Source organism: Phyllobates terribilis, unplaced genomic scaffold, assembly GCF_046119375.1.
Source record: "Phyllobates terribilis strain yellow unplaced genomic scaffold, ASM4611937v1 Scaffold_34__1_contigs__length_13252353, whole genome shotgun sequence".
Taxonomy (NCBI): Eukaryota; Metazoa; Chordata; class Amphibia; order Anura; family Dendrobatidae; genus Phyllobates; species Phyllobates terribilis.
Window position 1 is genome coordinate 3,062,268 of NW_027362794.1, and position 24,491 is coordinate 3,086,758.

At 47.6% G+C, this 24,491-nt stretch overlaps 15 non-coding genes across 15 annotated transcripts; all 15 read left to right on the top strand.

The window, feature by feature from the left end:
* The first annotated feature begins 5,664 nt into the window (after positions 1-5,664).
* LOC141182277 (U2 spliceosomal RNA) lies at positions 5,665-5,855 on the top strand. The gene has a single exon (XR_012257659.1). It is a non-coding gene; the product is annotated as a U2 spliceosomal RNA (small nuclear RNA).
* A 1,115-nt stretch (positions 5,856-6,970) lies between these two features.
* LOC141182278 (U2 spliceosomal RNA) lies at positions 6,971-7,161 on the top strand. Its single transcript, XR_012257660.1, has one exon. It is a non-coding gene; the product is annotated as a U2 spliceosomal RNA (small nuclear RNA).
* A 1,121-nt stretch (positions 7,162-8,282) lies between these two features.
* Positions 8,283-8,473, top strand: LOC141182279 (U2 spliceosomal RNA). The gene has a single exon (XR_012257661.1). It is a non-coding gene; the product is annotated as a U2 spliceosomal RNA (small nuclear RNA).
* Positions 8,474-9,592: 1,119 nt separating this feature from the next.
* LOC141182280 (U2 spliceosomal RNA) lies at positions 9,593-9,783 on the top strand. The gene has a single exon (XR_012257662.1). It is a non-coding gene; the product is annotated as a U2 spliceosomal RNA (small nuclear RNA).
* A 1,115-nt stretch (positions 9,784-10,898) lies between these two features.
* LOC141181690 (U2 spliceosomal RNA) lies at positions 10,899-11,089 on the top strand. The gene has a single exon (XR_012257243.1). It is a non-coding gene; the product is annotated as a U2 spliceosomal RNA (small nuclear RNA).
* A 1,114-nt stretch (positions 11,090-12,203) lies between these two features.
* Positions 12,204-12,394, top strand: LOC141181797 (U2 spliceosomal RNA). The gene has a single exon (XR_012257340.1). It is a non-coding gene; the product is annotated as a U2 spliceosomal RNA (small nuclear RNA).
* A 1,116-nt stretch (positions 12,395-13,510) lies between these two features.
* On the top strand, positions 13,511-13,701 carry LOC141182281 (U2 spliceosomal RNA). Its single transcript, XR_012257663.1, has one exon. It is a non-coding gene; the product is annotated as a U2 spliceosomal RNA (small nuclear RNA).
* Positions 13,702-14,818: 1,117 nt separating this feature from the next.
* On the top strand, positions 14,819-15,009 carry LOC141182284 (U2 spliceosomal RNA). Its single transcript, XR_012257665.1, has one exon. It is a non-coding gene; the product is annotated as a U2 spliceosomal RNA (small nuclear RNA).
* Positions 15,010-16,125: 1,116 nt separating this feature from the next.
* Positions 16,126-16,316, top strand: LOC141181560 (U2 spliceosomal RNA). Its single transcript, XR_012257125.1, has one exon. It is a non-coding gene; the product is annotated as a U2 spliceosomal RNA (small nuclear RNA).
* Positions 16,317-17,435: 1,119 nt separating this feature from the next.
* Positions 17,436-17,626, top strand: LOC141182285 (U2 spliceosomal RNA). Its single transcript, XR_012257666.1, has one exon. It is a non-coding gene; the product is annotated as a U2 spliceosomal RNA (small nuclear RNA).
* Positions 17,627-18,744: 1,118 nt separating this feature from the next.
* On the top strand, positions 18,745-18,935 carry LOC141182286 (U2 spliceosomal RNA). The gene has a single exon (XR_012257667.1). It is a non-coding gene; the product is annotated as a U2 spliceosomal RNA (small nuclear RNA).
* A 1,116-nt stretch (positions 18,936-20,051) lies between these two features.
* Positions 20,052-20,242, top strand: LOC141182287 (U2 spliceosomal RNA). Its single transcript, XR_012257668.1, has one exon. It is a non-coding gene; the product is annotated as a U2 spliceosomal RNA (small nuclear RNA).
* A 1,118-nt stretch (positions 20,243-21,360) lies between these two features.
* Positions 21,361-21,551, top strand: LOC141182288 (U2 spliceosomal RNA). The gene has a single exon (XR_012257669.1). It is a non-coding gene; the product is annotated as a U2 spliceosomal RNA (small nuclear RNA).
* A 1,119-nt stretch (positions 21,552-22,670) lies between these two features.
* On the top strand, positions 22,671-22,861 carry LOC141182289 (U2 spliceosomal RNA). Its single transcript, XR_012257670.1, has one exon. It is a non-coding gene; the product is annotated as a U2 spliceosomal RNA (small nuclear RNA).
* A 1,113-nt stretch (positions 22,862-23,974) lies between these two features.
* Positions 23,975-24,165, top strand: LOC141182290 (U2 spliceosomal RNA). Its single transcript, XR_012257671.1, has one exon. It is a non-coding gene; the product is annotated as a U2 spliceosomal RNA (small nuclear RNA).
* Positions 24,166-24,491: the final 326 nt, after the last annotated feature.

Genomic DNA, 24,491 nt, shown 5'->3' on the forward strand with positions numbered 1-24,491 from the left:
CTGCGTCTCTTCGTGGCACCACTACTTGCCAGAGTAGTTCATGCGTCCGGGAGTTGACCATTCTGCGGCACAACTTCCCCTTGTAAAGGAATAGTCGACTCTTCTCCGCCCATAGTTGTTTGGCTTCCTCCGGAGCGTCTGGTTCAAGGCGAGCCTCCAGCCGAGTCAGCATCTCCTTCACCAGTCGGACGGCAGGGTCGCTGTCTTGCGTTTCCGCCCAGTTGTAGTGGGGTAAGGGGTTCAACGTAGCAGCCTGCTTACCCCTTACCCGGTGGGAATACTGGATAGTCCCATGACGGTGGAACGCAGGGAGTTCAACTTCTTCCAGTCCCTCCGGATCTTCTCCTTCGTCCGGCAGGTTGGGCATCCTGGACAGGGCGTCCGCGTTAGTATTGGAGCGTCCTGCCCGGTATTTGATTGTGAACTCGTAGTTGGACAGACGGGCCATCCACCTCTGCTCCAGGGCACCGAGTCTTGCCGTGTCCAGGTGTGTCAACGGGTTGTTATCCGTGTATACGGTGAACCGGGAAGAAGCGAGGTAATGCCTAAAGCGCTCGGTGACTGCCCATACCACGGCCAGGAACTCTAGCTTGAATGAGCTGTAATTTTCGGGGTTCCTTTCGGTGGGTCGCAGTTTTCGGCTGGCATAGGAGATTACTCGTTCTCTCCCCTGCTGAATCTGGGACAGTACGGCTCCTAGCCCGATGTTACTGGCGTCGGTGTAGAGGATAAAGGGCTGACTATAATCCGGGTACGCCAGGATTTCGTCCCCCGTGAGGGCCATCTTCAGCTGGCGGAAGGACTCTTCTTCCAGCTCCTCCCATTTGAAGGGCGGCTTCTGGTTCTTGGCCTTGCGGGACTGGCCTATCAGGAGGTCCTGTATAGGTGCTGCCTTCTTTGGTGAAACCGGGAATAAACCTTCGGTAGTAGCCTACCAACCCGAGGAACTGCCGCACTTCTTTTACGCTGGAGGGGCTTGGCCATCCCTTAATTGCGGTGATCTTATCAGGGTCGGGAGCCACTCCGTCAGCACTCACCACGTGTCCCAGGTACTGCACCTTTGGTTTCAGGAGGTGACACTTGGAGGGTTTCACCTTTAGGCCGTAACTCGCCAGAGCCTCGAACACTTCCGCCAGGTGTTTCAGGTGGTCCTCATACGTCTTGGAATATATGATGACATCGTCCAGGTACAACAGGACCGTCTCGAAGTTTCTGTGGCCCAGACAACACTCCATTAGGCGTTGGAAGGTTCCTGGTGCGTTGCAGAGTCCGAACGGCATGCAGGTGAACTCGCTAAGTCCCATCGGGGTGGTGAATGCGGTCTTCTCCCGGTCCGCCTCTGCTACAGGAACCTGCCAGTACCCGCTAGTGAGATCCAAGGTAGAGAAGAAGTTAGCAGATCTTAAAGCAGCCAATGACTCCTCTATCCTTGGTAAGGGGTACGCATCCTTGTGTGTGATACGGTTGATTTTCCGGTCATCTACACACATCCTCATAGTGTTGTCTTTCTTTTTGACTAAAACTAATGGGGCTGCCCAGGGGCTACAACTATCCCGGATTACCCCAGCCTCCTTCATGTCTCTAAGCATCCCCTTGGCGTGTTGGTAATGTGCAGGGGGTACGGGTCGATACCTCTCTTTTATGGGAGGATGATCTCCCGTGGGGATGCAATGTTCTACCCCCTTGACTCGCCCGAAGTCTAACGGGTGTTTACTAAACACTCTCTCATACTCTTGAACCACCCGATAGACTCCTTGTTTCTGATGTGAGGGAGTGGAGTCAGTACCCAGATGTAGTTGCTGACACCAGTCCTCCATGTCTTTCTTAGAGCCGTTACCTTTCTCCGGGTGAGATGGAGGCAAGGGTTCCACAGATTGTATAGAATTTTGATTAGTGGTATATAATTTGGCTAGCGTGGCATACCGGGGCAGGTACACTTCCCTCTCCCCGATATTTATTATGCGAACGGGCACCCTCCCATGGCGTACATTGACCACCCCCCGTGCTGTCAAAATGGTGGGCCTACTGTCTGAGTAAACTGGTTCTACCATTGCCTGGTAATCTCTACCTCTCAGACCAATAGCTGCCCGGCACCAAATCATCATTTCACTTTTTGGGGGCATGGCAATAGGAAAAGGGTCACACATTCTTACGCTACCAATCTCACCGCCGGAGAGTTCCACTTGTTGCCGTTGCATCAGTGCCCGGATCTCTTTCTGGAGCACCCGCTGCTCGCCGGAGCTGGCATTCTTGGCAACCTGCTGTAAAAGGAAAATCACCTCTGCAAGACAATTTTCAATTACATTAGTTCCTAGAGTTATTTTTGGGTGACTCTCATGTTTGTCAATATCTACAATGATCAGTCCCTGTGCGGCCAGTTCGACTCTACCAATTTTGATGGTCACCTCTTTAAATCCGATCTGTGGCACGGGCTGACCATTGCTGGCGATGATACTCAAGTCGTCGTCAGGGTAGCGGGTAATATCCGAGTCATTCCAGTACTGCTTGAAGAGCACGTACGGGATGGTGGTGACCTGTGACCCGGTGTCCAGTAGGGCACTCATGGGAATGCCATCCAGTACCACAGGCAAGACTGGACGTCCTCCCACATATCTGTCGCGCCAGTTCGATGGGCCTGGTGATCTTTTCCCTGGGGGTTGGCCCTCTACCCCAGGTTGTGCCCGTTTAAAGAACAGTACCTTGCCATATGTCCGGGTTGATTGCAGCGGCGGCAGATGGGTCGTCCGTCCTCACTGTATCGGTCACTGGGTCTTCCTCTGGCCGGTGGGGTCCTCCTTGGTCGACGCCACGGGATGTCCTCCGGTCCGGATGCCAGCTGGATCTTCCCTGGGGTGGAAGCCTGTAAAGACTGCACAGTTCGGGTTAGCGCAGCAACGCTCTTAGCTAGCTCTTGGACCTGATGGTGTAGGTCTGGAGCCGGGTCATTGTCCAAAGCCTGCGCATCAGCTCCCACAGGCCCTGCTGACAAGGGCGCCGCCTCCTGGTAGTAAGTGGTAGTGGGGCGTCTGTGGGTCACAACGCCACCTGGTGCCGGTTCTCGGAGCACCCGGATGGCTCTGTCCTTGAACTGTGCAAAGTCCAGATGGGGATCCTGTAAGGCCATTGCCCGCAACTGGGTTCGGTGGGCATTGCAATATAAACCCTCTATAAATTGTTCAGTCAACAGCCTGTCCTCGTTTCCCACCCCATCAGGGTCGGTCTGCTTTATGGCCCTCAGGGCCTCTTGTAGGTTTAGTGCATAGTCCCTTATACTCTCATGCGCTCGCTGCTTGCACCCGTAGAATCTAAGCTTAATCTCGGCTGAGGTGCGGGTATCAAAGGTGTCCTTCAGCCGGGTTAGTATCCCTGCGACAGTCTTCCTCCCAGGTGGCCAGGATTTTACTTCCCTTTTGGCTGCCCCGGTTAGTTGGGCCACCAGGATGCTCACTTTTGCTCTTCTGTGAGGGGGTACACCTGGAAGAGGCTATCCAGCTTTTCTCTAAAGTCATGCAGGGTATGTGACTCCCCTGAGTACTGGGGTAGCCAAGCTGCTCCCGGGATATAGGGCATGGTGAAGGGCATAACTGCAGCAGCGGTAGCGCTGGCGGGGGTTGAGGCAGTGAAGCTCTCCTCCGTATCCGACATCTTCCTCCCCCCTAGTGGACTGTGGCCTACCTTGCGATGATCCTCTTCCGTAGGCCGCGGCTCCGCAGTGGATCGTCAGGGTTGAGGACCTTCCATCGCGCTCCTGTGACGTCGGCGTCTGCTGGGCTCCTTCCAGGACCTTACGCAACGTCCGGACGTGAGGCGGGGCTTCAGTTCTCGCGCGCTTTCGGAGTCCACGCCCCTCTTCTTCCCGCGCGGCGTCCTCAAGATGGCGTCCAACGGCGGGAAAACTCCACGGATGGCGGGAAGAAGGCCGAAGATGGTGCCGGATGGCGGGAAACTTCACCGATGGCGGGAAGAAGGTAGAAGATGGCGCCGGATGGCGGGAAACCTCCACGGATAGCGGGAATCTTCACCACTGGTAAGTTTGAACAGTCTTTGCTTTTCAGGCACGCAGTACCCGGTGGTTGCGGGCACGAAATCCTGCCGACTACGCCAAAGTTGACGCGCCCCTGGGCCTGTGTCGCGCTGCGTTGCGCACGCGTGAGCTTACCCGGAGCCGGATCTGTTGAGGGTTGTAGTCTCGTGGCGGTGACCCGGTCCGTACCCAGGGAGTCAAACTGGACGGCAGTCTGTTAGCGGTAAATGGTTGATGACTACGCCACCCGTTGAGTGCAGCCAGGGAGCTGCTGCTGCAGGGCAGACCGCTGAGGCCGGTGGTAGGATTGTGCAGCGTGATAGTATAACCCCCAACGGGAGGGGTATGGCCTCAGGGCAGCCGACGTGGATGATGGGGGTAGCAGGAACCACTCAGAGACGGTACGGTGTAGTTCAGGGTCTTTACTGGTAACAACGATAGACCCTCCCGGAGTACTTGCTAGCAAACGGGGCCTGGTCAGTCTTTGAGCAGATGAGATCTCCCCTGGCCAGGCGTAGTTGTAGGCCTCCCAAACTGACTGTACTCTTTTGGCTACCTTGCTAGAAGCTGATGTAAGTAGCCCACGTCCCTGAGTGTACCGTGTGGTGCTCACCCGTATGGCCGGTGACTCGGGGCCTTCTAATGGCTTCCGCTCCACGATGGCGGTGCTGGTCCCACGCGTGTGACCGTGCCTTCGGGCTTCTGGGCCAGAGGACCTGAAATCCCCTGCCTGACGGATTCTGCTGCTGGGTAGGAGTTAGTCCCCACAGCCTCGGACTCCGGGTCCGGTAAAGAATCTTCTTAGTCAGGGCGAGCTCTGCAGCTGCCAGCCCCTGACTCCTTGTAACTCTGCTGTTTCCTATGCTGCTTCTTGTCTCCACTCTCCTTGTCTGACTAACCCTGCCTCAGCCCAGGGTTTATACAGGGGAAGTTCTTCCCCTCCCAAGACTGGGCAGGAGGTGTGGCATGCACAGGATCCCTGACCAAAGGACCTCCCACCTGCTCTCAGACGTAATATCTCTATCACTGTGGCAACCAGACCCCTGGGGTGTCACACCTGCAGACTATAAAAGAGAAACCAACCCAAAAAGTTTGGTTGATTAGTCTGTGGCATTCTTTTAAACTGTTGCTTATGGCGGTCTCTGTGAGCTTCTCAGTGACATTCAGCCATCCAGGTATCCCGCCTGCAGTAGACGGAATGTGGCAATGGAACGCTGGCTGCGCGTGTCATAATAGGCTCTGAGCCTTTATATACCTGCGCACAGCAGCAGCCACCTTCAGTCTGCTGCTGGACAGCCAGCAGCAGCAGCAGCAGGAGAGGTAATTAATCAGCAACCCTCCTGCTAAGGGTAGACAGCTGCTCATTCCACCCCCCCCCCCGCCTTAATTGGTTCTCCTCCCTTCCAACGGTGTTGAGGCGGGTGGGAACAGCCGGGGGTTGAGGGTACTGTGCTAAAAGAGGTGGAGTTATGCAGATCTAAAACGCGTGGATTGCAGCAGCAGCAAGCCGAAAAGTGCAGGCATGTGAGGGATCTAGAGGTTGACAGCATGTCTTCTTAACGGGAGTCCAGGTGGCCATCTCCACAAATGGACTTTTCAGAATCCTTGGGTGGCACCGTAGTCGGAAACCAATTCTGGTTATCGCTTCTCGGCCTTTTGGCTAAGATCAAGTGTAGTATCTGTTCTTATCAGTTTAATATCTGATACGTCCCCTATCTGGGGACCATATATTAAATGGATTTTTAGAACAGGGAGATGGAAAAAGAGCTTGCTCTGTCCACTCCACGCATTGACCTGGTATTGCAGTATCTCCAGGACCGGTGCACCCCTTCTTTAATGCAGTTTCTAAAATCAGAAAGAATTGAATTCAATGCTTTTTGTTCATTTGGCTTGTTTGTCGGATTTTGGGATGGACTCTTTGGCTTTGCTTTTCTTCTCCTCATTGGATTTTTCATGTTAAAAGTTGCAGAAGCCAGATGACAAGCTCATTTTGGTTCAACTTCAGCAACTGTGCATTGCATTGCCATGTAATGTAATGCAATGCTATCTATCTAGCTCTCCCTCTATACTTCCTTTTGGATAAACAGACATATTAGGCAAGCATTTTGGAGCTTTCACCTAAATAACTACAGGTGGTGAGATAAGCTGCACAATATAATTGACCTTTCAGTATATTGTTGCACACACACCATCTATTTAGCAAATGCCCTTGTTATCAACAGCAGCCTTTTAAACTCACCTGAGCTAACAGGTATGTGAGCTGGTTACTCTGCTGCGCTTAAAATTTCTTTTTTGGTTTGCTACAATGCCTTTTCTGAAACGTTGTCTCCCTCTGCTGGAACACTGACTTCTTTCATTTAATGCCTGCAGACTATAAAAGAGAAACCAACCCAAAAAGTTTGGTTGATTAGTCTGTGGCATTCTTTTAAACTGTTGCTTATGGCGGTCTCTGTGAGCTTCTCAGTGACATTCAGCCATCCAGGTATCCCGCCTGCAGTAGACGGAATGTGGCAATGGAACGCTGGCTGCGCGTGTCATAATAGGCTCTGAGCCTTTATATACCTGCGCACAGCAGCAGCCACCTTCAGTCTGCTGCTGGACAGCCAGCAGCAGCAGCAGGAGAGGTAATTAATCAGCAACCCTCCTGCTAAGGGTAGACAGCTGCTCGTTCCACCCCCCCCCCCCCGCCTTAATTGGTTCTCCTCCCTTCCAACGGTGTTGAGGCGGGTGGGAACAGCCGGGGGTTGAGGGTACTGTGCTAAAAGAGGTGGAGTTATGCAGATCTAAAACGCGTGGATTGCAGCAGCAGCAAGCCGAAAAGTGCAGGCATGTGAGGGATCTGGAGGTTGACAGCATGTCTTCTTAACGGGAGTCCAGGTGGCCATCTCCACAAATGGACTTTTCAGAATCCTTGGGTGGCACCGTAGTCGGAAACCAATTCTGGTTATCGCTTCTCGGCCTTTTGGCTAAGATCAAGTGTAGTATCTGTTCTTATCAGTTTAATATCTGATACGTCCCCTATCTGGGGACCATATATTAAATGGATTTTTAGAACAGGGAGATGGAAAAAGAGCTTGCTCTGTCCACTCCACGCATTGACCTGGTATTGCAGTATCTCCAGGACCGGTGCACCCCTTCTTTAATGCAGTTTCTAAAATCAGAAAGAATTGAATTCAATGCTTTTTGTTCATTTGGCTTGTTTGTCGGATTTTGGGATGGACTCTTTGGCTTTGCTTTTCTTCTCCTCATTGGATTTTTCATGTTAAAAGTTGCAGAAGCCAGATGACAAGCTCATTTTGGTTCAACTTCAGCAACTGTGCATTGCATTGCCATGTAATGTAATGCAATGCTATCTATCTAGCTCTCCCTCTATACTTCCTTTTGGATAAACAGACATATTAGGCAAGCATTTTGGAGCTTTCACCTAAATAACTACAGGTGGTGAGATAAGCTGCACAATATAATTGACCTTTCAGTATATTGTTGCACACACACCATCTATTTAGCAAATGCCCTTGTTATCAACAGCAGCCTTTTAAACTCACCTGAGCTAACAGGTATGTGAGCTGGTTACTCTGCTGCGCTTAAAATTTCTTTTTTGGTTTGCTACAATGCCTTTTCTGAAACGTTGTCTCCCTCTGCTGGAACACTGACTTCTTTCATTTAATGCCTGCAGACTATAAAAGAGAAACCAACCCAAAAAGTTTGGTTGATTAGTCTGTGGCATTCTTTTAAACTGTTGCTTATGGCGGTCTCTGTGAGCTTCTCAGTGACATTCAGCCATCCAGGTATCCCGCCTGCAGTAGACGGAATGTGGCAATGGAACGCTGGCTGCGCGTGTCATAATAGGCTCTGAGCCTTTATATACCTGCGCACAGCAGCAGCCACCTTCAGTCTGCTGCTGGACAGCCAGCAGCAGCAGCAGCAGCAGCAGGAGAGGTAATTAATCAGCAACCCTCCTGCTAAGGGTAGACAGCTGCTCGTTCCACCCCCCCCCCGCCTTAATTGGTTCTCCTCCCTTCCAATGGTGTTGAGGCGGGTGGGAACAGCCGGGGGTTGAGGGTACTGTGCTAAAAGAGGTGGAGTTATGCAGATCTAAAACACGTGGATTGCAGCAGCAGCAAGCCGAAAAGTGCAGGCATGTGAGGGATCTAGAGGTTGACAGCATGTCTTCTTAACGGGAGTCCAGGTGGCCATCTCCACAAATGGACTTTTCAGAATCCTTGGGTGGCACCGTAGTCGGAAACCAATTCTGGTTATCGCTTCTCGGCCTTTTGGCTAAGATCAAGTGTAGTATCTGTTCTTATCAGTTTAATATCTGATACGTCCCCTATCTGGGGACCATATATTAAATGGATTTTTAGAACAGGGAGATGGAAAAAGAGCTTGCTCTGTCCACTCCACGCATTGACCTGGTATTGCAGTATCTCCAGGACCGGTGCACCCCTTCTTTAATGCAGTTTCTAAAATCAGAAAGAATTGAATTCAATGCTTTTTGTTCATTTGGCTTGTTTGTCGGATTTTGGGATGGACTCTTTGGCTTTGCTTTTCTTCTCCTCATTGGATTTTTCATGTTAAAAGTTGCAGAAGCCAGATGACAAGCTCATTTTGGTTCAACTTCAGCAACTGTGCATTGCATTGCCATGTAATGTAATGCAATGCTATCTATCTAGCTCTCCCTCTATACTTCCTTTTGGATAAACAGACATATTAGGCAAGCATTTTGGAGCTTTCACCTAAATAACTACAGGTGGTGAGATAAGCTGCACAATATAATTGACCTTTCAGTATATTGTTGCACACACACCATCTATTTAGCAAATGCCCTTGTTATCAACAGCAGCCTTTTAAACTCACCTGAGCTAACAGGTATGTGAGCTGGTTACTCTGCTGCGCTTAAAATTTCTTTTTTGGTTTGCTACAATGCCTTTTCTGAAACGTTGTCTCCCTCTGCTGGAACACTGACTTCTTTCATTTAATGCCTGCAGACTATAAAAGAGAAACCAACCCAAAAAGTTTGGTTGATTAGTCTGTGGCATTCTTTTAAATTGTTGCTTATGGCGGTCTCTGTGAGCTTCTCAGTGACATTCAGCCATCCAGGTATCCCGCCTGCAGTAGACGGAATGTGGCAATGGAACGCTGGCTGCGCGTGTCATAATAGGCTCTGAGCCTTTATATACCTGCGCACAGCAGCAGCCACCTTCAGTCTGCTGCTGGACAGCCAGCAGCAGCAGCAGCAGGAGAGGTAATTAATCAGCAACCCTCCTGCTAAGGGTAGACAGCTGCTCGTTCCACCCTCCCCCCCCCCGCCTTAATTGGTTCTCCTCCCTTCCAACGGTGTTGAGGCGGGTGGGAACAGCCGGGGGTTGAGGGTACTGTGCTAAAAGAGGTGGAGTTATGCAGATCTAAAACGCGTGGATTGCAGCAGCAGCAAGCCGAAAAGTGCAGGCATGTGAGGGATCTAGAGGTTGACAGCATGTCTTCTTAACGGGAGTCCAGGTGGCCATCTCCACAAATGGACTTTTCAGAATCCTTGGGTGGCACCGTAGTCGGAAACCAATTCTGGTTATCGCTTCTCGGCCTTTTGGCTAAGATCAAGTGTAGTATCTGTTCTTATCAGTTTAATATCTGATACGTCCCCTATCTGGGGACCATATATTAAATGGATTTTTAGAACAGGGAGATGGAAAAAGAGCTTGCTCTGTCCACTCCACGCATTGACCTGGTATTGCAGTATCTCCAGGACCGGTGCACCCCTTCTTTAATGCAGTTTCTAAAATCAGAAAGAATTGAATTCAATGCTTTTTGTTCATTTGGCTTGTTTGTCGGATTTTGGGATGGACTCTTTGGCTTTGCTTTTCTTCTCCTCATTGGATTTTTCATGTTAAAAGTTGCAGAAGCCAGATGACAAGCTCATTTTGGTTCAACTTCAGCAACTGTGCATTGCATTGCCATGTAATGTAATGCAATGCTATCTATCTAGCTCTCCCTCTATACTTCCTTTTGGATAAACAGACATATTAGGCAAGCATTTTGGAGCTTTCACCTAAATAACTACAGGTGGTGAGATAAGCTGCACAATATAATTGACCTTTCAGTATATTGTTGCACACACACCATCTATTTAGCAAATGCCCTTGTTATCAACAGCAGCCTTTTAAACTCACCTGAGCTAACAGGTATGTGAGCTGGTTACTCTGCTGCGCTTAAAATTTCTTTTTTGGTTTGCTACAATGCCTTTTCTGAAACGTTGTCTCCCTCTGCTGGAACACTGACTTCTTTCATTTAATGCCTGCAGACTATAAAAGAGAAACCAACCCAAAAAGTTTGGTTGATTAGTCTGTGGCATTCTTTTAAACTGTTGCTTATGGCGGTCTCTGTGAGCTTCTCAGTGACATTCAGCCATCCAGGTATCCCGCCTGCAGTAGACGGAATGTGGCAATGGAACGCTGGCTGCGCGTGTCATAATAGGCTCTGAGCCTTTATATACCTGCGCACAGCAGCAGCCACCTTCAGTCTGCTGCTGGACAGCCAGCAGCAGCAGCAGCAGGAGAGGTAATTAATCAGCAACCCTCCTGCTAAGGGTAGACAGCTGCTCGTTCCACCCCCCCCCCGCCTTAATTGGTTCTCCTCCCTTCCAACGGTGTTGAGGCGGGTGGGAACAGCCGGGGGTTGAGGGTACTGTGCTAAAAGAGGTGGAGTTATGCAGATCTAAAACGCGTGGATTGCAGCAGCAGCAAGCCGAAAAGTGCAGGCATGTGAGGGATCTAGAGGTTGACAGCATGTCTTCTTAACGGGAGTCCAGGTGGCCATCTCCACAAATGGACTTTTCAGAATCCTTGGGTGGCACCGTAGTCGGAAACCAATTCTGGTTATCGCTTCTCGGCCTTTTGGCTAAGAACAAGTGTAGTATCTGTTCTTATCAGTTTAATATCTGATACGTCCCCTATCTGGGGACCATATATTAAATGGATTTTTAGAACAGGGAGATGGAAAAAGAGCTTGCTCTGTCCACTCCACGCATTGACCTGGTATTGCAGTATCTCCAGGACCGGTGCACCCCTTCTTTAATGCAGTTTCTAAAATCAGAAAGAATTGAATTCAATGCTTTTTGTTCATTTGGCTTGTTTGTCGGATTTTGGGATGGACTCTTTGGCTTTGCTTTTCTTCTCCTCATTGGATTTTTCATGTTAAAAGTTGCAGAAGCCAGATGACAAGCTCATTTTGGTTCAACTTCAGCAACTGTGCATTGCATTGCCATGTAATGTAATGCAATGCTATCTATCTAGCTCTCCCTCTATACTTCCTTTTGGATAAACAGACATATTAGGCAAGCATTTTGGAGCTTTCACCTAAATAACTACAGGTGGTGAGATAAGCTGCACAATATAATTGACCTTTCAGTATATTGTTGCACACACACCATCTATTTAGCAAATGCCCTTGTTATCAACAGCAGCCTTTTAAACTCACCTGAGCTAACAGGTATGTGAGCTGGTTACTCTGCTGCGCTTAAAATTTCTTTTTTGGTTTGCTACAATGCCTTTTCTGAAACGTTGTCTCCCTCTGCTGGAACACTGACTTCTTTCATTTAATGCCTGCAGACTATAAAAGAGAAACCAACCCAAAAAGTTTGGTTGATTAGTCTGTGGCATTCTTTTAAACTGTTGCTTATGGCGGTCTCTGTGAGCTTCTCAGTGACATTCAGCCATCCAGGTATCCCGCCTGCAGTAGACGGAATGTGGCAATGGAACGCTGGCTGCGCGTGTCATAATAGGCTCTGAGCCTTTATATACCTGCGCACAGCAGCAGCCACCTTCAGTCTGCTGCTGGACAGCCAGCAGCAGCAGCAGCAGGAGAGGTAATTAATCAGCAACCCTCCTGCTAAGGGTAGACAGCTGCTCGTTCCACCCCCCCCCGCCTTAATTGGTTCTCCTCCCTTCCAACTGTGTTGAGGCGGGTGGGAACAGCCGGGGGTTGAGGGTACTGTGCTAAAAGAGGTGGAGTTATGCAGATCTAAAACGCGTGGATTGCAGCAGCAGCAAGCCGAAAAGTGCAGGCATGTGAGGGATCTAGAGGTTGACAGCATGTCTTCTTAACGGGAGTCCAGGTGGCCATCTCCACAAATGGACTTTTCAGAATCCTTGGGTGGCACCGTAGTCGGAAACGAATTCTGGTTATCGCTTCTCGGCCTTTTGGCTAAGATCAAGTGTAGTATCTTTTCTTATCAGTTTAATATCTGATACGTCCCCTATCTGGGGACCATATATTAAATGGATTTTTAGAACAGGGAGATGGAAAAAGAGCTTGCTCTGTCCACTCCACGCATTGACCTGGTATTGCAGTATCTCCAGGACCGGTGCACCCCTTCTTTAATGCAGTTTCTAAAATCAGAAAGAATTGAATTCAATGCTTTTTGTTCATTTGGCTTGTTTGTCGGATTTTGGGATGGACTCTTTGGCTTTGCTTTTCTTCTCCTCATTGGATTTTTCATGTTAAAAGTTGCAGAAGCCAGATGACAAGCTCATTTTGGTTCAACTTCAGCAACTGTGCATTGCATTGCCATGTAATGTAATGCAATGCTATCTATCTAGCTCTCCCTCTATACTTCCTTTTGGATAAACAGACATATTAGGCAAGCATTTTGGAGCTTTCACCTAAATAACTACAGGTGGTGAGATAAGCTGCACAATATAATTGACCTTTCAGTATATTGTTGCACACACACCATCTATTTAGCAAATGCCCTTGTTATCAACAGCAGCCTTTTAAACTCACCTGAGCTAACAGGTATGTGAGCTGGTTACTCTGCTGCGCTTAAAATTTCTTTTTTGGTTTGCTACAATGCCTTTTCTGAAACGTTGTCTCCCTCTGCTGGAACACTGACTTCTTTCATTTAATGCCTGCAGACTATAAAAGAGAAACAAACCCAAAAAGTTTGGTTGATTAGTCTGTGGCATTCTTTTAAACTGTTGCTTATGGCGGTCTCTGTGAGCTTCTCAGTGACATTCAGCCATCCAGGTATCCCGCCTGCAGTAGACGGAATGTGGCAATGGAACGCTGGCTGCGCGTGTCATAATAGGCTCTGAGCCTTTATATACCTGCGCACAGCAGCAGCCACCTTCAGTCTGCTGCTGGACAGCCAGCAGCAGCAGCAGCAGGAGAGGTAATTAATCAGCAACCCTCCTGCTAAGGGTAGACAGCTGCTCGTTCCACCCCCCCCCCCGCCTTAATTGGTTCTCCTCCCTTTCAACGGTGTTGAGGCGGGTGGGAACAGCCGGGGGTTGAGGGTACTGTGCTAAAAGAGGTGGAGTTATGCAGATCTAAAACGCGTGGATTGCAGCAGCAGCAAGCCGAAAAGTGCAGGCATGTGAGGGATCTAGAGGTTGACAGCATGTCTTCTTAACGGGAGTCCAGGTGGCCATCTCCACAAATGGACTTTTCAGAATCCTTGGGTGGCACCGTAGTCGGAAACCAATTCTGGTTATCGCTTCTCGGCCTTTTGGCTAAGATCAAGTGTAGTATCTGTTCTTATCAGTTTAATATCTGATACGTCCCCTATCTGGGGACCATATATTAAATGGATTTTTAGAACAGGGAGATGGAAAAAGAGCTTGCTCTGTCCACTCCACGCATTGACCTGGTATTGCAGTATCTCCAGGACCGGTGCACCCCTTCTTTAATGCAGTTTCTAAAATCAGAAAGAATTGAATTCAATGCTTTTTGTTCATTTGGCTTGTTTGTCGGATTTTGGGATGGACTCTTTGGCTTTGCTTTTCTTCTCCTCATTGGATTTTTCATGTTAAAAGTTGCAGAAGCCAGATGACAAGCTCATTTTGGTTCAACTTCAGCAACTGTGCATTGCATTGCCATGTAATGTAATGCAATGCTATCTATCTAGCTCTCCCTCTATACTTCCTTTTGGATAAACAGACATATTAGGCAAGCATTTTGGAGCTTTCACCTAAATAACTACAGGTGGTGAGATAAGCTGCACAATATAATTGACCTTTCAGTATATTGTTGCACACACACCATCTATTTAGCAAATGCCCTTGTTATCAACAGCAGCCTTTTAAACTCACCTGAGCTAACAGGTATGTGAGCTGGTTACTCTGCTGCGCTTAAAATTTCTTTTTTGGTTTGCTACAATGCCTTTTCTGAAACGTTGTCTCCCTCTGCTGGAACAATGACTTCTTTCATTTAATGCCTGCAGACTATAAAAGAGAAACCAACCCAAAAAGTTTGGTTGATTAGTCTGTGGCATTCTTTTAAACTGTTGCGTATGGCGGTCTCTGTGAGCTTCTCAGTGACATTCAGCCATCCAGGTATCCCGCCTGCAGTAGACGGAATGTGGCAATGGAACGCTGGCTGCGCGTGTCATAATAGGCTCTGAGCCTTTATATACCTGCGCACAGCAGCAGCCACCTTCAGTCTGCTGCTGGACAGCCAGCAGCAGCAGCAGCAGGAGAGGTAATTAATCAGCAACCCTCCTGCTAAGGGTAGACAGCTGCTCGTTCCACCCCCCCCCCCCGCCTTAATTGGTTCTCCTCCCTTCCAACGGTGTTGAGGCGGGTGGGAACAGCCGGGGGTTGAGGGTACTGTGCTAAAAGAGGTGGAGTTATGCAGATCTAAAACGCGTGGATTGCAGCAGCAGCAAGCCGAAAAGTGCAGGCATGTGAGGGATCTAGAGGTTGACAGCATGTCTTCTTAACGGGAGTCCAGGTGGCCATCTCCACAAATGGACTTTTCAGAATCCTTGGGTGGCACCGTAGTCGGAAACCAATTCTGGTTATCGCTTCTCGGCCTTTTGGCTAAGATCAAGTGTAGTATCTGTTCTTATCAGTTTAATATCTGATACGTCCCCTATCTGGGGACCATATATTAAATGGATTTTTAGAACAGGGAGATGGAAAAAGAGCTTGCTCTGTCCACTCCACGCATTGACCTGGTATTGCAGTATCTCCAGGACCGGTGCACCCCTTCTTTAATGCAGTTTCTAAAATCAGAAAGAATTGAATTCAATGCTTTTTGTTCATTTGGCTTGTTTGTCGGATTTTGGGATGGACTCTTTGGCTTTGCTTTTCTTCTCCTCATTGGATTTTTCATGTTAAAAGTTGCAGAAGCCAGATGACAAGCTCATTTTGGTTCAACTTCAGGAACTGTGCATTGCATTGCCATGTAATGTAATGCAATGCTATCTATCTAGCTCTCCCTCTATACTTCCTTTTGGATAAACAGACATATTAGGCAAGCATTTTGGAGCTTTCACCTAAATAACTACAGGTGGTGAGATAAGCTGCACAATATAATTGACCTTTCAGTATATTGTTGCACACACACCATCTATTTAGCAAATGCCCTTGTTATCAACAGCAGCCTTTTAAACTCACCTGAGCTAACAGGTATGTGAGCTGGTTACTCTGCTGCGCTTAAAATTTCTTTTTTGGTTTGCTACAATGCCTTTTCTGAAACGTTGTCTCCCTCTGCTGGAACACTGACTTCTTTCATTTAATGCCTGCAGACTATAAAAGAGAAACCAACCCAAAAAGTTTGGTTGATTAGTCTGTGGCATTCTTTTAAACTGTTGCTTATGGCGGTCTCTGTGAGCTTCTCAGTGACATTCAGCCATCCAGGTATCCCGCCTGCAGTAGACGGAATGTGGCAATGGAACGCTGGCTGCGCGTGTCATAATAGGCTCTGAGCCTTTATATACCTGCGCACAGCAGCAGCCACCTTCAGTCTGCTGCTGGACAGCCAGCAGCAGCAGCAGCAGGAGAGGTAATTAATCAGCAACCCTCCTGCTAAGGGTAGACAGCTGCTCGTTCCACCCCCCCCCCCGCCTTAATTGGTTCTCCTCCCTTCCAACGGTGTTGAGGCGGGTGGGAACAGCCGGGGGTTGAGGGTACTGTGCTAAAAGAGGTGGAGTTATGCAGATCTAAAACGCGTGGATTGCAGCAGCAGCAAGCCGAAAAGTGCAGGCATGTGAGGGATCTAGAGGTTGACAGCATGTCTTCTTAACGGGAGTCCAGGTGGCCATCTCCACAAATGGACTTTTCAGAATCCTTGGGTGGCACCGTAGTCGGAAACCAATTCTGGTTATCGCTTCTCGGCCTTTTGGCTAAGATCAAGTGTAGTATCTGTTCTTATCAGTTTAATATCTGATACGTCCCCTATCTGGGGACCATATATTAAATGGATTTTTAGAACAGGGAGATGGAAAAAGAGCTTGCTCTGTCCACTCCACGCATTGACCTGGTATTGCAGTATCTCCAGGACCGGTGCTCCCCTTCTTTAATGCAGTTTCTAAAATCAGAAAGAATTGAATTCAATGCTTTTTGTTCATTTGGCTTGTTTGTCGGATTTTGGGATGGACTCTTTGGCTTTGCTTTTCTTCTCCTCATTGGATTTTTCATGTTAAAAGTTGCAGAAGCCAGATGACAAGCTCATTTTGGTTCAACTTCAGGAACTGTGCATTGCATTGCCATGTAATGTAATGCAATGCTATCTATCTAGCTCTCCCTCTATACTTCCTTTTGGATAAACAGACATATTAGGCAAGCATTTTGGAGCTTTCACCTAAATAACTACAGGTGGTGAGATAAGCTGCACAATATAATTGACCTTTCAGTATATTGTTGCACACACACCATCTATTTAGCAAATGCCCTTGTTATCAACAGCAGCCTTTTAAACTCACCTGAGCTAACAGGTATGTGAGCTGGTTACTCTGCTGCGCTTAAAATTTCTTTTTTGGTTTGCTACAATGCCTTTTCTGAAACGTTGTCTCCCTCTGCTGGAACACTGACTTCTTTCATTTAATGCCTGCAGACTATAAAAGAGAAACCAACCCAAAAAGTTTGGTTTATTAGTCTGTGGCATTCTTTTAAACTGTTGCTTATGGCGGTCTCTGTGAGCTTCTCAGTGACATTCAGCCATCCAGGTATCCCGCCTGCAGTAGACGGAATGTGGCAATGGAACGCTGGCTGCGCGTGTCATAATAGGCTCTGAGCCTTTATATACCTGCGCACAGCAGCAGCCACCTTCAGTCTGCTGCTGGACAGCCAGCAGCAGCAGCAGCAGCAGGAGAGGTAATTAATCAGCAACCCTCCTGCTAAGGGTAGACAGCTGCTCGTTCCACCCCCCCCCCCGCCTTAATTGGTTCTCCTCCCTTCCAACGGTGTTGAGGCGGGTGGGAACAGCCGGGGGTTGAGGGTACTGTGCTAAAAGAGGTGGAGTTATGCAGATCTAAAACGCGTGGATTGCAGCAGCAGCAAGCCGAAAAGTGCAGGCATGTGAGGGATCTAGAGGTTGACAGCATGTCTTCTTAACGGGAGTCCAGGTGGCCATCTCCACAAATGGACTTTTCAGAATCCTTGGGTGGCACCGTAGTCGGAAACCAATTCTGGTTATCGCTTCTCGGCCTTTTGGCTAAGATCAAGTGTAGTATCTGTTCTTATCAGTTTAATATCTGATACGTCCCCTATCTGGGGACCATATATTAAATGGATTTTTAGAACAGGGAGATGGAAAAAGAGCTTGCTCTGTCCACTCCACGCATTGACCTGGTATTGCAGTATCTCCAGGACCGGTGCACCCCTTCTTTAATGCAGTTTCTAAAATCAGAAAGAATTGAATTCAATGCTTTTTGTTCATTTGGCTTGTTTGTCGGATTTTGGGATGGACTCTTTGGCTTTGCTTTTCTTCTCCTCATTGGATTTTTCATGTTAAAAGTTGCAGAAGCCAGATGACAAGCTCATTTTGGTTCAACTTCAGCAACTGTGCATTGCATTGCCATGTAATGTAATGCAATGCTATCTATCTAGCTCTCCCTCTATACTTCCTTTTGGATAAACAGACATATTAGGCAAGCATTTTGGAGCTTTCACCTAAATAACTACAGGTGGTGAGATAAGCTGCACAATATAATTGACCTTTCAGTATATTGTTGCACACACACCATCTATTTAGCAAATGCCCTTGTTATCAACAGCAGCCTTTTAAACTCACCTGAGCTAACAGGTATGTGAGCTGGTTACTCTGCTGCACTTAAAATTTCTTTTTTGGTTTGCTACAATGCCTTTTCTGAAACGTTGTCTCCCTCTGCTGGAACACTGACTTCTTTCATTTAATGCCTGCAGACTATAAAAGAGAAACCAACCCAAAAAGTTTGGTTGATTAGTCTGTGGCATTCTTTTAAACTGTTGCTTATGGCGGTCTCTGTGAGCTTCTCAGTGACATTCAGCCATCCAGGTATCCCGCCTGCAGTAGACGGAATGTGGCAATGGAACGCTGGCTGCGCGTGTCATAATAGGCTCTGAGCCTTTATATACCTGCGCACAGCAGCAGCCACCTTCAGTCTGCTGCTGGACAGCCAGCAGCAGCAGCAGCAGGAGAGGTAATTAATCAGCAACCCTCCTGCTAAGGGTAGACAGCTGCTCGTTCCACCCTCCCCCCCCCGCCTTAATTGGTTCTCCTCCCTTCCAACGGTGTTGAGGCGGGTGGGAACAGCCGGGGGTTGAGGGTACTGTGCTAAAAGAGGTGGAGTTATGCAGATCTAAAACGCGTGGATTGCAGCAGCAGCAAGCCGAAAAGTGCAGGCATGTGAGGGATCTAGAGGTTGACAGCATGTCTTCTTAACGGGAGTCCAGGTGGCCATCTCCACAAATGGACTTTTCAGAATCCTTGGGTGGCACCGTAGTCGGAAACCAATTCTGGTTATCGCTTCTCGGCCTTTTGGCTAAGATCAAGTGTAGTATCTGTTCTTATCAGTTTAATATCTGATACGTCCCCTATCTGGGGACCATATATTAAATGGATTTTTAGAACAGGGAGATGGAAAAAGAGCTTGCTCTGTCCACTCCACGCATTGACCTGGTATTGCAGTATCTCCAGGACCGGTGCACCCCTTCTTTAATGCAGTTTCTAAAATCAGAAAGAATTGAATTCAATGCTTTTTGTTCATTTGGCTTGTTTGTCGGATTTTGGGATGGACTCTTTGGCTTTGCTTTTCTTCTCCTCATTGGATTTTTCATGTTAAAAGTTGCAGAAGCCAGATGACAAGCTCATTTTGGTTCAACTTCAGGAACTGTGCATTGCATTGCCATGTAATGTAATGCAATGCTATCTATCTAGCTCTCCCTCTATACTTCCTTTTGGATAAACAGACATATTAGGCAAGCATTTTGGAGCTTTCACCTAAATAACTACAGGTGGTGAGATAAGCTGCACAATATAATTGACCTTTCAGTATATTGTTGCACACACACCATCTATTTAGCAAATGCCCTTGTTATCAACAGCAGCCTTTTAAACTCACCTGAGCTAACAGGTATGTGAGCTGGTTACTCTGCTGCGCTTAAAATTTCTTTTTTGGTTTGCTACAATGCCTTTTCTGAAACGTTGTCTCCCTCTGCTGGAACACTGACTTCTTTCATTTAATGCCTGCAGACTATAAAAGAGAAACCAACCCAAAAAGTTTGGTTGATTAGTCTGTGGCATTCTTTTAAACTGTTGCTTATGGCGGTCTCTGTGAGCTTCTCAGTGACATTCAGCCATCCAGGTATCCCGCCTGCAGTAGACGGAATGTGGCAATGGAACGCTGGCTGCGCGTGTCATAATAGGCTCTGAGCCTTTATATACCTGCGCACAGCAGCAGTCACCTTCAGTCTGCTGCTGGACAGCCAGCAGCAGCAGCAGCAGGAGAGGTAATTAATCAGCAACCCTCCTGCTAAGGGTAGACAGCTGCTCGTTCCACCCCCCCCCCCGCCTTAATTGGTTCTCCTCCCTTCCAACGGTGTTGAGGCGGGTGGGAACAGCCGGGGGTTGAGGGTACTGTGCTAAAAGAGGTGGAGTTATGCAGATCTAAAACGCGTGGATTGCAGCAGCAGCAAGCCGAAAAGTGCAGGCATGTGAGGGATCTAGAGGTTGACAGCATGTCTTCTTAACGGGAGTCCAGGTGGCCATCTCCACAAATGGACTTTTCAGAATCCTTGGGTGGCACCGTAGTCGGAAACCAATTCTGGTTATCGCTTCTCGGCCTTTTGGCTAAGATCAAGTGTAGTATCTGTTCTTATCAGTTTAATATCTGATACGTCCCCTATCTGGGGACCATATATTAAATGGATTTTTAGAACAGGGAGATGGAAAAAGAGCTTGCTCTGTCCACTCCACGCATTGACCTGGTATTGCAGTATCTCCAGGACCGGTGCACCCCTTCTTTAATGCAGTTTCTAAAATCAGAAAGAATTGAATTCAATGCTTTTTGTTCATTTGGCTTGTTTGTCGGATTTTGGGATGGACTCTTTGGCTTTGCTTTTCTTCTCCTCATTGGATTTTTCATGTTAAAAGTTGCAGAAGCCAGATGACAAGCTCATTTTGGTTCAACTTCAGCAACTGTGCATTGCATTGCCATGTAATGTAATGCAATGCTATCTATCTAGCTCTCCCGCTATACTTCCTTTTGGATAAACAGACATATTAGGCAAGCATTTTGGAGCTTTCACCTAAATAACTACAGGTGGTGAGATAAGCTGCACAATATAATTGACCTTTCAGTATATTGTTGCACACACACCATCTATTTAGCAAATGCCCTTGTTATCAACAGCAGCCTTTTAAACTCACCTGAGCTAACAGGTATGTGAGCTGGTTACTCTGCTGCGCTTAAAATTTCTTTTTTGGTTTGCTACAATGCCTTTTCTGAAACGTTGTCTCCCTCTGCTGGAACACTGACTTCTTTCATTTAATGCCTGCAGACTATAAAAGAGAAACCAACCCAAAAAGTTTGGTTGATTAGTCTGTGGCATTCTTTTAAACTGTTGCTTATGGCGGTCTCTGTGAGCTTCTCAGTGACATTCAGCCATCCAGGTATCCCGCCTGCAGTAGACGGAATGTGGCAATGGAACGCTGGCTGCGCGTGTCATAATAGGCTCTGAGCTTTTATATACCTGCGCACAGCAGCAGCCACCTTCAGTCTCCTGCTGGACAGCCAGCAGCAGCAGCAGCAGGAGAGGTAATTAATCAGCAACCCTCCTGCTAAGGGTAGACAGCTGCTAGTTCCACCCTCCCCCCCCCGCCTTAATTGGTTCTCCTCCCTTCCAACGGTGTTGAGGCGGGTGGGAACAGCCGGGGGTTGAGGGTACTGTGCTAAAAGAGGTGGAGTTATGCAGATCTAAAACGCGTGGATTGCAGCAGCAGCAAGCCGAAAAGTGCAGGCATGTGAGGGATCTAGAGGTTGACAGCATGTCTTCTTAACGGGAGTCCAGGTGGCCATCTCCACAAATGGACTTTTCAGAATCCTTGGGTGGCACCGTAGTCGGAGACCAATTCTGGTTATCGCTTCTCGGCCTTTTGGCTAAGATCAAGTGTAGTATCTGTTCTTATCAGTTTAATATCTGATACGTCCCCTATCTGGGGACCATATATTAAATGGATTTTTAGAACAGGGAGATGGAAAAAGAGCTTGCTCTGTCCACTCCACGCATTGACCTGGTATTGCAGTATCTCCAGGACCGGTGCACCCCTTCTTTAATGCAGTTTCTAAAATCAGAAAGAATTGAATTCAATGCTTTTTGTTCATTTGGCTTGTTTGTCGGATTTTGGGATGGACTCTTTGGCTTTGCTTTTCTTCTCCTCATTGGATTTTTCATGTTAAAAGTTGCAGAAGCCAGATGACAAGCTCATTTTGGTTCAACTTCAGCAACTGTGCATTGCATTGCCATGTAATGTAATGCAATGCTATCTATCTAGCTCTCCCTCTATACTTCCTTTTGGATAAACAGACATATTAGGCAAGCATTTTGGAGCTTTCACCTAAATAACTACAGGTGGTGAGATAAGCTGCACAATATAATTGACCTTTCAGTATATTGTTGCACACACACCATCTATTTAGCAAATGCCCTTGTTATCAACAGCAGCCTTTTAAACTCACCTGAGCTAACAGGTATGTGAGCTGGTTACTCTGCTGCGCTTAAAATTTCTTTTTTGGTTTGCTACAATGCCTTTTCTGAAACGTTGTCTCCCTCTGCTGGAACACTGACTTCTTTCATTTAATGCCTGCAGACTATAAAAGAGAAACCAACCCAAAAAGTTTGGTTGATTAGTCTGTGGCATTCTTTTAAACTGTTGCTTATGGCGGTCTCTGTGAGCTTCTCAGTGACATTCAGCCATCCAGGTATCCCGCCTGCAGTAGACGGAATGTGGCAATGGAACGCTGGCTGCGCGTGTCATAATAGGCTCTGAGCCTTTATATACCTGCGCACAGCAGCAGCCACCTTCAGTCTGCTGCTGGACAGCCAGCAGCAGCAGCAGCAGGAGAGGTAATTAATCAGCAACCCTCCTGCTAAGGGTAGACAGCTGCTCGTTCCACGCCCCCCCCCCCCGCCTTAATTGGTTCTCCTCCCTTCCAACGGTGTTGAGGCGGGTGGGAACAGCCGGGGGTTGAGGGTACTGTGCTAAAAGAGGTGGAGTTATGCAGATCTAAAACGCGTGGATTGCAGCAGCAGCAAGCCGAAAAGTGCAGGCATGTGAGGGATCTAGAGGTTGACAGCATGTCTTCTTAACGGGAGTCCAGGTGGCCATCTCCACAAATGGACTTTTCAGAATCCTTGGGTGGCACCGTAGTCGGAGACCAATTCTGGTTATCGCTTCTCGGCCTTTTGGCTAAGATCAAGTGTAGTATCTGTTCTTATCAGTTTAATATCTGATACGTCCCCTATCTGGGGACCATATATTAAATGGATTTTTAGAACAGGGAGATGGAAAAAGAGCTTGCTCTGTCCACTCCACGCATTGACCTGGTATTGCAGTATCTCCAGGACCGGTGCACCCCTTCTTTAATGCAGTTTCTAAAATCAGAAAGAATTGAATTCAATGCTTTTTGTTCATTTGGCTTGTTTGTCGGATTTTGGGATGGACTCTTTGGCTTTGCTTTTCTTCTCCTCATTGGATTTTTCATGTTAAAAGTTGCAGAAGCCAGATGACAAGCTCATTTTGGTTCAACTTCAGCAACTGTGCATTGCATTGCCATGTAATGTAATGCAATGCTATCTATCTAGCTCTCCCTCTATACTTCCTTTTGGATAAACAGACATATTAGGCAAGCATTTTGGAGCTTTCACCTAAATAACTACAGGTGGTGAGATAAGCTGCACAATATAATTGACCTTTCAGTATATTGTTGCACACACACCATCTATTTAGCAAATGCCCTTGTTATCAACAGCAGCCTTTTAAACTCACCTGAGCTAACAGGTATGTGAGCTGGTTACTCTGCTGCGCTTAAAATTTCTTTTTTGGTTTGCTACAATGCCTTTTCTGAAACGTTGTCTCCCTCTGCTGGAACACTGACTTCTTTCATTTAATGCCTGCAGACTATAAAAGAGAAACCAACCCAAAAAGTTTGGTTGATTAGTCTGTGGCATTCTTTTAAACTGTTGCTTATGGCGGTCTCTGTGAGCTTCTCAGTGACATTCAGCCATCCAGGTATCCCGCCTGCAGTAGACGGAATGTGGCAATGGAACGCTGGCTGCGCGTGTCATAATAGGCTCTGAGCCTTTATATACCTGCGCACAGCAGCAGCCACCTTCAGTCTGCTGCTGGACAGCCAGCAGCAGCAGCAGGAGAGGTAATTAATCAGCAACCCTCCTGCTAAGGGTAGACAGCTGCTCGTTCCACCCCCCCCCCCGCCTTAATTGGTTCTCCTCCCTTCCAACGGTGTTGAGGCGGGTGGGAACAGCCGGGGGTTGAGGGTACTGTGCTAAAAGAGGTGGAGTTATGCAGATCTAAAACGCGTGGATTGCAGCAGCAGCAAGCCGAAAAGTGCAGGCATGTGAGGGATCTAGAGGTTGACAGCATGTCTTCTTAACGGGAGTCCAGGTGGCCATCTCCACAAATGGACTTTTCAGAATCCTTGGGTGGCACCGTAGTCGGAAACCAATTCTGGTTATCGCTTCTCGGCCTTTTGGCTAAGATCAAGTGTAGTATCTGTTCTTATCAGTTTAATATCTGATACGTCCCCTATCTGGGGACCATATATTAAATGGATTTTTAGAACAGGGAGATGGAAAAAGAGCTTGCTCTGTCCACTCCACGCATTGACCTGGTATTGCAGTATCTCCAGGACCGGTGCACCCCTTCTTTAATGCAGTTTCTAAAATCAGAAAGAATTGAATTCAATGCTTTTTGTTCATTTGGCTTGTTTGTCGGATTTTGGGATGGACTCTTTGGCTTTGCTTTTCTTCTCCTCATTGGATTTTTCATGTTAAAAGTTGCAGAAGCCAGATGACAAGCTCATTTTGGTTCAACTTCAGCAACTGTGCATTGCATTGCCATGTAATGTAATGCAATGCTATCTATCTAGCTCTCCCTCTATACTTCCTTTTGGATAAACAGACATATTAGGCAAGCATTTTGGAGCTTTCACCTAAATAACTACAGGTGGTGAGATAAGCTGCACAATATA